We start from the raw sequence: 13,185 nt of genomic DNA on the forward strand, positions 1-13,185 counted from the left end.
TGGAGAAACAGACACCATCCGAATTATTGTTGTCATAAAAGTCAAACTCGAGTCTGACCAAGCCTCTAGATTTCACTACCAATTCACAGGAAATAACTAGGACAACATTCCACAACAAAGGGATGCAACATGAAAAATTCAGACTGCAAGAAACTTCATGGTATTGTAACCTGGTTCTTTAACAAATAAATTGTGAGGCATAAAAAAATGGAGGGAGAGGCTATAAGTTAAAAGACACAAAACAGTTTAATTTGTTGCAATCTGCGGGCCCTGTTTGAATCTTGCATGCATGCTAAGTCGCTTCAATTGTGTCCAACTCTGTGTGATTGTATAGACTGTAGATTGCCAGGCTCCTCTGTCCATGGGATTCTCCAGAATACCGGAATGGGTTGCATTTCCAACTCTAGGGGATCTTCCCAACTCAAGGATCAAACCCGCGTCTATTAAGTCTTCTGCATTGGCAGGTGGATTCTTTACCACTAGCACTACCTGGGAAGCCCATTTGAATCTTTACTCAAACAAAATGTAAGCACTGGCTGGCTATTTCATGAATAATTATTGTTAATATTTTAGATATTGTAATAATATTGTGTGTTTTTATCTTTTAGACATACACTTATCTTTATAAATGAAATAATATGGTATCTGAAATTTGTTCTAAAATAATATAAAACATGGGAAGTAGATGTGATAGAGTCAGCCATGCATGGATGGTGGTTGAGGCTTCCAGACAGGAACATGACAATTCATTACACACTCTGCCTACTTTTATGCATGTTTGAAATTCTCCACAATAAGCAAACACACAGACACACACCAAACACCAAACCATCATTCCTATTGCTGATTGTGTGGTATGAATGAAGGTAATTCTCACACACTGCCAGCAGAAATGTAAAGTGTTACAATTTTTTCAGAAGGCAATTTAGCAAGGTCTATTTTTTAAAATACATACATACTTTGTTCCAGAAATTCTACTGCTGGGACCCTATTCCTTAGGAATATAAGTAGGAACCCATGAGGCCGCATTACAGATATGTTTACTGTGAAACTGTTTGTAGGGGAACCCAATCTACAGCAATCTCCAGTATACAGCACATTGGGTAGACTGGTCCACTCTCCCTCTAGTTAACCTTTTTCTTGTGTGTCTACTTGCAGAGTCTGAAAAATTAAAGACATAATTCTCAGACTCCCTTGAAGCTAGTGTTCTAGACTGTGACTTAATTTCACCAGTCAGATGCACAAGTGTAGCTCTGACAGACATGATATGGGTCCCGAGCTTTCTGAATCCCCAGGTTGTAGCTACGGTGGCATGACTCTGGAACCAGCAGCTGGGACATCAACTTCCTGACTGTGATGGATGTTGCACTTCTCTTGGATGGCAGGTTCCATGGGACTGTTGTGGGAGTCATCACTGGAGGCCCAGCCTAGAATTGGGTATTTGGGTCCCTCTAAGGATTTGGGACTAGATCTGATAGATAGAGTGCCTGATGAACTATGGAATGAGGTTCATGACATTGTACAGGAGACAGGGATCAAGACCATCCCCATGGAAAAGAAATGCAAAAAAGCAAAATGGCTGTCTGGGGAGGCCTTACAAATAGCTGTGAAAAGAAGAGAAGCGAAAAGCAAAGGAGAAAAGGAAAGATACAAGCATCTGAATGCAGAGTTCCAGAGAATAGCAAGAAGAGATAAGAAAGCCTTCCTCGGAGATCAATGCAAAGAAATAGAGGAAAACAACAGAATGGAAAAGACTAGAGATCTCTTCAAGAAAATTAGAGTACCAAGGGAAGATTTCATGCAAAGATGGGCTCAATAAAGGACAGAAATGGTATGGACCTAACAGAAACAGAAGATATTAAGAAGAGGTGGCAAGAATACACAGAAGAACTGTAGAAAAAGAGCTTCATGACCCAGATAATTACGATGGTGTGATCACTCACCTAGAGCTAGACATCCTGGAATGTGAAGTCAAGTGGGCCTTAGAAAACATCACTACGAACAAAGCTAGTGGAGGTGATGGAATTCCAGTTGAGCTATTTCAAATCCTGAAAGATGATGCTGTGAAAGTGCTGCACTCAATAAGCCAGCAAATTTGGAAAACTCATCAGTGGCCACAGGACTGGAAAAGGTCAGTTTTCATTCCAATCCCAAAGACAGGCAATGCCAAAGAATGCTCAAACTACAGCACAATTGCACTCATCTCACACGCTAGTAAAGTAATGCTCAAAATTCTCCAAGCCAGGCTTCAGCAATACGTGAACCATAAACTTCCAGATGTTCAAGCTGGTTTTAGAAAAGGCAGAGGAACAAGAGAACAAATTGCCAATATCTACTGGATCATTGAAAAAGCAAGAAAGTTCCAGAAAAATGTCTATTTCTGCTTTATTGACTATGCCAAAGCCTTTGACTGTGTGGATCACAATAAACTGTGGAAAATTCTGAAAGAGATGGGAATACCAGACCACCTGACCTGCCTCTTGAGAAACCTATATGCAGGTCAAGAAGCAACAGTTAGAACAGGACATGGAACAACAAACTGGTTCCAAATAGGAAAAGGAGTACGTCAAGGCTGTATATTTTTACCCTGCTTAGTTAACTTCTATGCAGAGTACATCATGAGAAATGCTGGGCTGGAAGCAGCACAAGCTGGAATCAAGATTGCTGGGAGAAATATCAATAACCTCAGATATGCAGATCTTTCACCCTTATGGCAGAAAGTGAAGAGGAACTAAAAAGCCTCTTGATGAAAGTGAAAGAGGAGAGTGAAAAAGTTGGCTTACAGCTCAACATTCAGAAAACGAAGATCATGGCATCTGGTCCCAACACTTCATGGGAAATAGATAGGGAAACAGTGGAAACAGTGATAGACTTTATTTTTCTGGGCTCCAAAATCACTGCAGATGGTGACTGCAGCCATGAAATTAAAAGATGCTTACTCCTTGGAAGAAAAGTTATGACCAACCTAGATAGCATATTCAAAAGCAGAGACATTACTTTGCCAACTAAGGTCCGTCTAGTCAAGGCTATGGTTTTTCCAGTGGTCATGTATGGATGTGAGAGTTGGACTGTGAAGAAAGCTGAGCACCAAAGAATTGATGCCTTTGCACTGTGGTGTTGGAGAAGACTCTTGAGAGTCCCTTGGACTGCAAGGAGATTCAACCAGTCCATTCTAAAGGAGGTCAGCCCTGGGTGTTCTTTGGAAGGAATGATGCTAAAGCTGAAACTCCAGTACTTTGGCCACCTCATGTGAACAACTGACTCATTGGAAAAGACTCTGATGCTGGGAGGGATTGGTGGCAGGAGGAGAAGGGGATGACGGAGGATGAGATGGCTGGATGACATCACCAACTCGATGGACATGAGTTTGAGTGAACTCTGGGGGTTGGTGATGGACAGGGAGGCTTGGCATACTGTGATTCATGGGGTTGCAGAGTCGGACACGACTGAGCGACTGAACTGAATGAACTGAACTGAAGGATTTGGGCTTCCACAGTGGCTCAGACAGTAAAGAATCCATCTGCAATGCAGGACACCCGAGTTCAATCCCTGGGTCAGGAAGGTCCCCTGGAGAATGGAATGGCTACCCATTCCAGTATTCTTGCCTGCAGAATCAGATGAACAGAGGAGCCTGGAGCACTACAGTCCTTAGAGTTGTAAAGAGATGGACATGACCGAGCGACTAACACTTTCACAAGGATTTGGTTAAGTCCCAAATTACCTGTATTAAATCACTTTCCATTTAAAATAATTAGTTCCTGCTAAATACAACTGATCCAAATTATTGAATAAGTTATATTCATGGAATATTAAAGATCATGGAATATTAAAAGAATAAATTAGATCCATATAAATGACTTAGTAGAATCTATAGTTAGTAGCATATAGATTTTCACAGTGTTCTTCTAAGTGTGAGAAAATGAAAGTACAAATGAGTATAATAGGACCCAATTTTTTTCAAAACAACAATCAACTCCCTGAAATCTCTATAAATATTAATACAAGGATCTATGTAGGATTTCACAGGCATGGAGCAACTATTGGTTATGAATATAGGTAACAGGTTTGTGGCTAGGGAATAAGAAAGGGGTTAATATGGGGAGAGGAGGTAGAGAATAAATGTTCAAAAAAAACCAAGCATGACAGGATCCAATGTATGTAAATGTATTGGGTATGTATATTGCATGCATAAAGAATGCTTGAGAGGATAACCAACAATGTAACCTCAGTATGATGCGTGGGATTTACTTTCTTCTTTATATAATAATCAAATGTTTCCAATGAGCACTTTTTATATGATCAGAAAAAAAAATGTATTTCATTGTAGAAAAAAGCAAAAGATAAAATGACTTACAATAGTAACAAAAGCTATAAGGCACCCAGGACTTAATCCCACAAAAGTTTAACAAGATCTTTAGGGAGAAAATAAATGGAGCTTTATACAATTCTAATGTATTAGAGATCTCAATATAATAACAATGGCAATTCTCTAAATCAACCTATAAATTCAAAACAATTCACCTAAAACTCAAGAGGATTTTTCATAGAACTTGATAAACTGATCCTTGAGTTCATATAGGAGAGTAAAAGGCCTGGAATAGCCAAGACAATTTACAAAATGAATAAGAAGAAAGGGTCACCATATCAGATATCAAGATGTTATGGTAAATCAAGTATATTCCAATAACATTTTTAAAAAGATGTTATGAATTTGCAATAATTAAAACAGTGTGGATTGCACAGAGGCAGATAATACATAAATGAAACAGACTAGAGACAGAAGCAATATACCCACATATATTGTGGAACTGGTGAGTGGCAGAGGTGACATTATGCATTAGTGGGGAGGACAAGGTAGCAACCAAACAGGAGTTTCTGGCCTCCTTTCAGAATCCACCTTAGAACTGCTACAGAAATCACTGGTAGGTCAATGAATAACGATATAATATAAACACAAGAAACGTTCAGAAAGATAGGAAGTGGCTGTGTTTCAAATGCATATGGGGACTAGCAGTCTAGAATAGAAGATGGCAGGTGGAGGATGGGGTGTAGAAGTAGTCTCATTATGTATTCTTGCCCCCTCCACACTGTTCTGGGCAAGTCACTGCTCACCTCATCACTTCTGTGGGGCAGAGGAGGAGTAATGCCAGCACAGTGCCATTGGATGTACATACAACATATGGCAGAGCTGGAATCTGGCTGGTGGGGAGAGGCTAACAACAGGTGCAGATCAGTGTCCTAACTCTGAGCAGCCCTAATTCTTATTCTAATCCCAAGGAGGAAGCTTTTGTAAAAGAGCAGAGCTGAGAGAGGAAATACAGAACAAGCCAGCTAACGCGAGTAGGTAAGTAGGGAGTGATCAAGTCCAGACTGAAGCAACAGAAGTCATCAGTGCCGGGAATATTTCCTACTGCTATACTGCTCCATGACACCAGCCATCATCTATGAACTAAGGAGGGTCTAAGGCTGGATTTCAGTCTCCTCAGCCAGGTACACATGGCCTGTCCAGGTAGCTAATATTCCCAAGGTAATATGGGCTTACAGGGGGAAAGAGTAAGACAATGTGCACATGCCTAACAGTCCATGCTAAAGGAAATAACCAACGGACCAGACAGACAAGAATGTAAAATACACATAATAAATATGGTTAACAAGGCAAGAGTTTTGGAAATATGAAGCAGAGATAAACAATTATATAGAACTATGTTACTAATGTAACAGTTCAAGTTAAGAGTCTAATAATTTATCAGCGTGCATGTGTGCCCAGTCACTTCAGTTGTGTCCATCTCTTTGCGACCCTGTGGACTAAAGCTCACCAGGCTCCTCTGTCCATGGGATTCTCCAGGCAGGAACATTGGAGTGGGTTGCCATGTCCTCCTCCAGAGGATCTTCCCAACCCAGGGATTGAGCCTATGTCTCCTGTCTCCTGCATTGGCAGGCAGATTCTTTAAAACTGAGCCACCAGGGAAGTCCAGTTTATCAGCAGAAGGGGATAACTGAGAAACAAATTGTAATATCAGGTCAAGAAACCTTCCCTGGGAGAGTTAAGAGTAGGCAGAAATGTTCAAAGGAAGAAAAAAGGTAAGTGACAGGTAGCTTTGGAGTAAAAGTTTAATATGAATCAAAGCAGAGAGAAAAACAAATTACAAGGAAACCTTTGAAGAAATAATGACTGATAATTTTCCAGAATTAGAAAAAAGATGTAAGATCACTGATTTAAAGAGCTCATAGAGCACTAACAGGAGACATTAAGAACGGAAACAAAACACTGTAATACTCATTAGAGTGAAATTTAAGATCAAAGCCAGAGAAAATTCTAAAGGCTTCCAGAGAGAAAACTGTTACCACCTTGAAAGTAACAAGGACCTGCTCCATGGTAGTCTTCTTCATAGCCTCTGGGAGCCAGAAGGCAATGGTGTACTGTGCAAAGCACTGAAGGAAAGCAAGTTCAAGTCTAGGGTTTGATATCAAAACTGCTATATTTTAAATTTGATTTTCCCTAAAAATTATTTGATTAAAAAATTTTTGATTTTCTCTTACTTTCAATTTTGCCTTTATTTCTGAGGGGGCCTAATTTTTTCCTTCCATCTCTTGCCTAAACTCTGCCAGCTCCTGCTTCATTTCCTTCTGCTGCCTCATCACCTTGTCCCTAAGTATTTTCTTCCCTGTTCAATGCTCTTGATTTGAATAAACAGTTGTTAAAATCGGTTTTAAAAGTTCATGGTCAAATATTTAGTCAAAACTTCTATCTCCTAGTTTTCCCCACAAATGGCATTTGTACTCCTTTTGTCAGTTTTGATTTCTACAAAGAGGGAAAAGACAACCTCACAATTCCATCCTCACACTGAAATCCAATGGAAACTATTGTTTAAATGTGATGGTGAAATAAAAATATTCAAGTCCTCAGAGAGTCACAACACAAAAGTGCTCTCTGAAAGTGTGCTCATCTGGAAGAAAGTATATATAGAGGGTACTGAGAGATGAGTATTAGAGGAAAAGAGAAAGAACAGTAATCCCACACTAAAATTCTGTGACCCCAACATGGTGTGAATGCCCATCAGGGCTGTGTGTCTAGTTCTATTGGTGTTCCAGACCTCCTCCTTGGAAGCCATGGCATTTTGAGTTGGAAAGAGTCTCTATCATATCTCCTTATTTGGCAGGTCCTGGGGCTCTAGGTCTTCAGAGGCACACTTTACCTTTTCCTTAAATGCTCAGTGTGGCACACACCAGAGAGCTAATATATTACTGGTTGAAGGTCACATAGACCACGAAGACAGACTCACTTGGTCACCTGACTCCCTATCCAGGGCTCATTCTCTTCTAATGCACTATCATTAAAATGAGCTATCCCATAGACCACTGAACATTGAACATATCCCATAGAACATTGCCTGTTCAGTGTCATATTCATCAATGAGATATCATGACCTTTTCTCAAACTTTAACCAAGAATACGAAACTACAATTTAAATTCTCAGGCTCTTTCTGGATAAGTTAGGGGACAAGAGGAAATGCTTTATGTGTTAGTCTTCCATTAATACAGAAATCTAACCACATGGGCTTTTAGACCAGTTGGGAAAGGAGTGGAGGCAAGGGGTGGGGGTAGGGAGAGGTGATGACGAGTGCTCTAAGCCTCCGGTGAAAAAAGTGATCATAGCTTTGTGGCAGGGGAAGGGTGGAGTGGTGGCACATAGGTCACTGTTCTAAATGGTGAGGACCTACTTACTCAAATATTTATTGGCTTGTTCTACTTTGTGTCTCATCTTCCATCAGTCTATCTCCCTATTCTAAAACAACAAGTCTGATAGTACTGACCTAAAAAAAAAACACACACATTAATTTTCTTTCCATCCACTGAGGCTCTGGATTTAAAATTTTATTTTTCATTTACTCCTTTCTTCTTGCCAACCACAAACTACTACCCTCCAGAAGGGTCTGTTCTGCTTGTTTTGGAACTGCCGACTTTTAAAATACTTGATTCTGATCTCCAACCCCATTCTGGGCCTGGAGCTCAGCTCACAGCCAAGTAAAGAATAATCTGGAAAGGATGGTGGGATGAAAATATGTACCTTGGCTGTGTGCCCCCTACTGAGCAGTGGACAACATTTCTATTTTAGATTTGAACCATTGTGCAAGTCTCTGGCTCAAAAGGGGACCAGGTTTTCCTCCTTGATAGCTTTTGATACTTCTACATGTCTCCTTGAGATCTCCATGGAAAATGAGTTCTCTTTCTCTTCAGCTGAGAAGAAGATAGTGCTGGGGTCCTGATAATGTCCAAACTCACTGTGAACGCCAGTGCTGTTGAGAGAAAACCTAGTGAAACTTCTTCCATCTATTTTAAAAACAAGTTTAAATAATGACCTTTCATAGAAATGGCCAAGTGATAGGTGGGAAAATTGTTTTACTAGCATTATGCTTCATGTTAAACAGACTTTAAGAACATGTGTCTTTCATAAAGCAAAAGTGAACCTTAAATGTCTAGTATAGTATGCACAAATATATACATGTATACCGACTACATAATGTGACCATTACCAACCATTATAGTGTCAATAGTTTGCAAAGCATTTTCACTTATCTTATTCAGTCCTCATGATAAATTACAGAAGGAATTCCGTAGTTTTGGACCATGCCAGTAGAGAGAGAATGGCATAGAGAGTGAATGAGAGATTTGAGGCCCCAGGGGTTCAAGTGGTCATGACATTCAACTGGTATCAAGAAGACAACCTAGTGCAGAAAGTAAATGGCGAACCACAATACCCGATTCAAGGTGTTAGCTGTGGGGCTTTGAGCTAATGTCTTTTAACACTTTTGGTTTCAATTTCTATGTTTCTAAAAATGAAATTGGACTAGAAGATCACGTTGTTGCTGTTGTTTAGTCGCTTAAATCATGTCTGACTCTTGTGACACCCTAGTCTGTAATCTGCCAGGCTCTCGGTCCATGGGATTTCCCAGGCAAGAATACTGGTGTTGGTTGCTGTTTATTTCCTTCTCCAGGGGATCTTTCCAAACCAGGGTGAAACCTGTGTCTCCTGCTTGGCAGGTGGATGCTTTACCACTGAGCCATCTGGGAAGCCTTAAATGATGGTGGCTTCCCAGTCCAATCTTTTAATCCATAAAAATTGGTGGCTATAAAACATAAAGCAAATTTATCTACAATATTTTTATACCAGGCGTATTTAAAACTTCTTAGTAGGGAATGATGATGTTCAAAACTTAATCCTAAAAATAGATGGAATTATTAAGATATATCAGAATATCAGAGCTTTTTGAATTATATGAGACAAATAATCACACACAACCCCCTCCCCGCTTCTTTCTACAAACCTTCTTTGGAGTTGGCAGGGCCATCCTATTGATTGGGAGAATGACCTGTCTACTTCACATAAAGTTCTAAACAGAAGTTTCACATAAAGCTCTAAAACTCTGAGCAAACCCTTTGTGGTTGACTAATTGAAAGATATGTCTGGTCAAAATGCTAGAACTATATTATTAAATAGATTGTTGAAGCACGGAGTGACAAAAGAGAACTGTTAGTCAAATTCGCATTTTGTCACTGGGAAAAATGGTTCACACAGGAAAAAACAATTGAGCCCAAACCCAAGATTCCTGATTTCCAGTCTAGCTCTCTTCACCATGCTTTATGGCCTCCAGGAGCAGACCTGGCTTCAAGAACAAGCTCTTCAAGTTGTGGCAAGTGTGAGCTCTTCCTTTAGGGGCAGCTGAGGCCACTTGTTTTTGGCACAAAGCTGTCTTTAAGGAACTGCTCATTTCTAGCTGGACAGGACCTGGCTCCCCGAGCTGTGCTAACTTAATGCCACACAAAACACTGAGAATGACAATGAGAATATTGTCTGGAAACTAACTACAGTCCTAATATGTAGTATACTGTGATGGCTAAAGACAGCCAACTCAGTCTAAGTCCATTTTAAACAAATGGCAACCCACTCCAGTAAGTACTCTTGCCTGGAGAATCTCATGGATGGAGGAGCCTGGTGGGCTACAGTCCATGGGGTCGCAAAGAGTCGGACACGACTGAGCGACTTCACTTCACTCATTAAGAAGACTTTAAGAATGACAATCTAACTGTATTCTGCTTGATCAGATCACATCTGGGGTTCACTGCTCACTGATGGGACCTACCCTAAAAGATACTGACAAACTGGAGGACATCAGAAGTGGGCAAGCAGGACAGCGAGGGCTCCTGATTTTTTATTTACACTGAAGAGTAGTTAATTTACAATATTGTGCTAATTTCAGGTATCAGCAAAGTGATTCAGTTTTATATACTTTTCAGATTATTTTCCATTACTACAAGATACTGAATATAGTTCCCTGTGCTATATAGTAAATCCTTGTTGCTTATCTATTTTTGTGTATACTAATTTTTATCTCCTAATTTACCTCTCCTGTCCCCCTTTCCCCTTTGTGAATCAGAAGTTTGTTTCCTATGTCTGTGAGTCTATTTCTGTTTTGTGTATAGATTTGCATTATTTTTTAGATCTCACATATAAGCAATATCATACATGTCTTTCTTACTTCCCTTACTATAATATTCTCTAGGTCCATCCATGTTCCTGCAAATGGCAATATTTCATTATTTTTATGGCTGAGTAACATTCCATTATGGATTTCCTTGGTGGCTCATTGGTAAAGAACCCGCCTGCCAATGTAGAAGATGCAGGTTCCATCCTTGGGTCAGAAAGATCCCTTGAAGGATATGGCAACCCACTCCAGTATTCTTACTTGGGAAACCCTATGGACAAAGGAGCCTGGTGGGCTGTCCATGGACTCGCAAGGAGTCAGACATGACTTAGTGACTGAGCATGCATGCAATATTCCATTGTTTATATACACCACATCTTAAGTCAATCATCTGTTGAAGGGCACTTGGGTTGTTTCCGTATTTCAGCTCTTCCGTGCTGCTATGAACATTAGGTGCAATCTTTTTAAATTAGTTTTCACCTTTTCCATATATCTTTGCAGAAGTTGGATTGCTGGATCCCATGGTAATGCTCTTTTTAGTTTTAAGGAATTTCCATACTGTTTTCCATAGTTGCTCAGTTCAGTTCAGTCACTCAGTCGTGTCAGGCTCTTTGCGACCCCATGAATCGCAGCATGCCAGGCCTCCCTGTCCATCACCATCTCCCGGAGTTCACTCAAATTCACATCCATCGAGTCAGTGATGCCGTCCAGCCATCTCATCCTCTGTCATCCCCTTCTCCTCCTTCCCCCAATCCCTCCCAGCATCAGAGTCTTTTCCAATGAGTCAATTCCTTGCATGAGGTGGCCAAAGTACTGGAGTTTCAGCTTTAGCATCATTCCTTCCAAAGAACACCCAGGACTGATCTCCTTTAGAATGGACTGGTTGGATCTCCATACTTGCTACACCAATTTATAGTCCCACCAACAGTATAGGAAGGTTCCCTTTTTTCCACTCAGTGAGAGCTCTTTAAACTTTGTAAGACACAGACGATGTACACCATCCTCCAGTATTCGAAGTGCAACTACCTCTATTTCCCCTGCAAATCAGTGAGATAAGGCTGGTAGGACAGATTACCCTTGTACTGGTGACAGAGAACACACCAGAGACTGAAATGTAAACTGATACATGCATCACAGAGGAACGCACAAGGTACAGTAGTGGTGCTGTGGGTTTGAAGAATGAGTACAAATGTGCCAGGACCCGGGCAAAACGGCGGTCCAGAAAAAAGGTGCACCTGGTGTTTTCCCAGTAGTAGGCTTCACTATGAAACAGGTTCCCTCTCCAGGCATGAGAGTGAGATAGAAGACTTTCATAGATAGAAGCCTTTTTAAATACCAATTTTAAGCCCTTCAGAAGTCCCTTAGATCTTATGATATCTGGTAATTCTCTGGGAGGTTCTACTCAGGCCAACTGCTTTATATAAAACAGACCAGTTCTCTACATACAATCAACCAAACATCAAAATATAACTGATACATAGAACCCTTTTTAAAAAGCAATTCTGAGCAGAAAGAAATCAAGATTTAACAGATTTGAAAAATGGTTAAGGAAGTGTTAGAATGCAAATAATTCAACTAGAAGGCAATGGCACCCCACTCCAGTACTCTTGCCTGGAAAATCCCATGGATGGAGGAGCCTGGAAGGCTGCAGTCCTTGGGGTCGCTGAGGGTCGGACACGACTGAGCGACTTCACTTTCACTTTTCACTTTCATGCATTGGAGAAGGAAATGGCAATCCACTCGTGTTCTTGCCTAGAGAATCGCAGGGACGGGGAAGCCCGGTGGGCTGCCATCTCTGGGGTCACACAGAGTCGGACACGACTGAAGCGACTTAGCAGCAGCAGCAGCAGCAGCAGTGGTTTGCTTAAATTTTAGCCTCCTTAAAATAATTTTTGAGAAACAGCCTCTAATAATTAAAACTTTAGCCAATTCTGTCATTTTTTATGCCCTTACATCATGTTTTTTCTTCACAGCATTTATACTTTGTGTCAACATAAACTCCTTGGAAGTGGAGAATACCGGTCTTGCTCATTGTTTTCTCAGAGCCCAGAATAGTACCAGACATATATTAGAGCTCCATTTCATTTATTCATTAAACGAGTGGCTCTCTAGCTGGTGGGACTGCCCCACAGTATAAGCAGTAGATATATACTTCATTATGATTGGTTACATACATTTTCTATATAACTAGAATTTACAGTTCTACCCTACTTTCCATGTAGTTGAAGCAGGCCTTTGTAACTTTTAAGACACTTGACATAAATGCCGCCATTAGTAAAAAGCAAAGATTTCTGGACGATTCACTAAAACTTCAAGGTGGCAAGAGAAGAACATGCACCAAGTACTTTGGCATCTTTAGCCCTGATCCTCCAATCCCTACAGTTGGTCAAATAGAATCAGATTCTAACTTTCATCTTCAAAGCTATTTACAAATACCGAATCCATTATAACAGTTTGTACATTACCTCCACAGATCTAAGAAAGGACCGTAGGATAGTGACAAGATAGTTAGCTCCTTCCCATTCAAGAGCCTGTATCTATCAGGAGACACCAAATTCATCCTTCCAGAAATTAGGAGACACACCAAGTGCTTTTCACATTTTCTGGGTTATCAGAAAAGGTTTTGTGAAATTGCTGGGACTTGGGACTAGAATAAGATGACGAGGAGGCAGTTATAATAACTCCTAGTGTAAAGATCAG

This window comes from Capricornis sumatraensis, chromosome 1 (genome assembly GCF_032405125.1).
Source record: "Capricornis sumatraensis isolate serow.1 chromosome 1, serow.2, whole genome shotgun sequence".
In the NCBI taxonomy this organism is placed as follows: Eukaryota; Metazoa; Chordata; class Mammalia; order Artiodactyla; family Bovidae; genus Capricornis; species Capricornis sumatraensis.